The following is a 2,500-nucleotide window of genomic DNA, read 5'->3' as shown; positions in this document are numbered from 1 at the left end:
TGCGAAAACGGAAAAACATTTTTTTTTTTTTACTTTGAGACTAGAAGCTCAAGAGAATAATGAACTTTCATGAACTTTTTTGACCGGATTAACAAGTATTATTAAATTCTCAACCTCGGATAATTCATTTCGCGAGCTCTGATCTCGGTTATCAGCTCATATACTTTAGTTTGACATTATATAGTAAATGATTGCGCTAAGCGTCGCTAAGCTAAAATTTATTTCCCGGAAAGCGAAATTTCTCTCTGATTAAAATCAAAAAAGAAAAAAAAAACTTTATTTCTGGAAAGCTTGGATCAATTCCGACGTTTAGAAGTACGCGAAAAGGCAAGAAATGTCTTTGTGATGACCCTACGTCTGTCTGACCACAAGGTATTACACAACATTGCATCTTCATCAAGTTTTTTTCGATTTCGCTCGGATTTTCTCGCTTTCCCCGCTCGTATTTAGTACTTCCAAATTTTTGGAGTTTAAGGAATTTAATAAAACAATTATTCCATTCGCGCTTGTTGGATATGAGACTGGAAATAGCCAACGAGGCTATTTACCATCTCATATCCAACGGGCGTTCATGGAATAAACGTTAAATAGCTAATTAAAAGATGTCCGTCAAGTTCACCAGGTATTATTTTGGCAGAAAGTTCAAACTGGGTAGCAGTTTTTTGTATTGATAGTGCACGTGCAGTTGACATACACTTTTTTTTTTTGGTAAGAACCTTTTTCTTTTACAGTATTGAGGCTGAGATTAAAAAAAGAGTACATGTTGGTAGAAAGTACGAACATGAAACATCAAAAAATAAAAAAAATTGTAGTAAGTGAGAAATTAGTAAAATTTGTTGACAGATGATTGATTGAAATTTGACCACCGATTCAATTAAGATGGCTTAGACGTGCTTTAAAATTACTGGAATAAAATCTACATGATCAGGTTGTTTTCTCCAAACCGTTTGTTTAATCAGCTTTGTAGTACTCTAGAAAACAAGCGTGATCCATTCTTCTTTATTCTATATCACTTAAAATTAGAATAGTTTTGGCATACCTTAGCCAGCCTACATAATGCTAACACAGTTTTTCGCTCTCTTGTGTTTGTAGAATATCCGAACGCATATGTTCCACGGCATTTATCTTCAGCGCCCATACAGAAATGTTAGCCGAACAGCAGATACCACGAATTGCGTCCTTTTGAAAATGACTTGGGTAACGCAACAAAAAAAGGCGAAAACGAGGAATGTTATTTTCATCGCAGTGAGATGAAAAAATAACTGAGAGAGCGAATGGTGCCGTTTCCGACATCCACCAAACAAACGAAGCAATTTGCGAAAGACTTAGTACCACAAGGCTTGAATTATTGTGTCCTCTGTCACCAGAACAGACAGTGTTGCCTGGTACGGGTGCTCCCGTTTCAACAATCGACTACGTTTTCGTTCGGTGATTCCGGATTTAACTCTCATCACCTTTTGTAAATAACCAACTGGTTCTCTTCGGCCAGTTGTCTTTCATAACGCCGTTATGTTTTTGGAACCCTTACTCCTCATAATCTGCCCCACCATAAAGCTAAAAGCTTTTAATACTACTGGTTACAAGTAAATGTTTTTTACTTTACTATACTTCTTCAAACAAGGGAAGCCTTTTCACTTACTATAATTAAAGAACTGATCAGGTCAGTTAAGTTCCCTTTGTCTCAAAACTTATACTCACCGTTTCTTGAACAAACTTCACTGAGCCGTTGAGCGTTTTTCGATTGTCAAGTGTGAACGATTCTGTCCAATGCTCCTTGCAAGAAAAGAAACTGCAAAAAGGCAAACATACAGAAAAAAGTTCTATCAGAAGTAAGAAAAGGTTACCATGGATCGGCTTACTGGATTTCGCATAGCCGTTCCACATACACGACGAAGATCGATTCTTTGCTTTTCATTTACAGCTGGCATCACAATTTGATGTTTTTTTCAGGCCCAGTTTATAATTATGCAAATAGACGGACAAAAAGAGTAAAAAGCGAAAAATGGTTTAGAGAAAGAACAGCTGAAGATAGCGTGCTCCCTACTGAAGCTTTTAATGCTTGTAGGTGCCATCCGAGTTGTAAATATCCGACATCAGACTTGTGAAAAAAAGGAAATCCGAGTTGTAAAAATCCGACATCCGAGTTGTGAAAATCCTACATCTGAAATGTGAAAATAATGCTAAGACAGAGCAAAGTTAAACCACCAATATGGAAACGTTTCATTGATGACGTTTTCTCACTATGGAACGTAAGTCATGAAACAGAAACTCAACCTGTTCATTACGTACGTACCCAGCTATAAAATTGACACAGAAGGAGAACACTTTCCTAGACACAACAGTGCACAAGGAGAACGACTCGAAAAATAAATTATTTACAATATTTAACAATTATTCGCCGAAGGCGAAGTGATTATCGGTGAATATTCACCGAGACGAAGTCGAGGTGAATATTCACCGATAATCACTGAGCCTGAGGCGAATAATTGTTTTAGTATAA

The 2,500-nt window shown here is 36.9% G+C and overlaps 1 protein-coding gene across 2 annotated transcripts in view; it reads right to left on the bottom strand.

The window, feature by feature from the left end:
• LOC138035182 (histamine H2 receptor-like) overlaps positions 1 to 2,143 on the bottom strand; it is a 9,458-nt gene extending 7,315 nt beyond the window's left edge. The window contains exon 1 of one of the 2 annotated variants that reach the window (XM_068882004.1): positions 1,699 to 2,143. The gene's annotated coding sequence lies outside the window, so the exon portion shown is untranslated. The remainder of the gene's footprint in view (positions 1 to 1,698) is intronic. The other variant, XM_068882005.1, reaches the window with a different exon arrangement.
• Positions 2,144 to 2,500: the final 357 nt, after the last annotated feature.

Source organism: Montipora capricornis, unplaced genomic scaffold (assembly GCF_036669925.1).
Source record: "Montipora capricornis isolate CH-2021 unplaced genomic scaffold, ASM3666992v2 scaffold_300, whole genome shotgun sequence".
Lineage (NCBI taxonomy): Eukaryota > Metazoa > Cnidaria > Anthozoa > Scleractinia > Acroporidae > Montipora > Montipora capricornis.
Note: the sequence above shows the minus strand (reverse complement) of the source record. Positions and strands in the feature narration are given on the sequence as shown.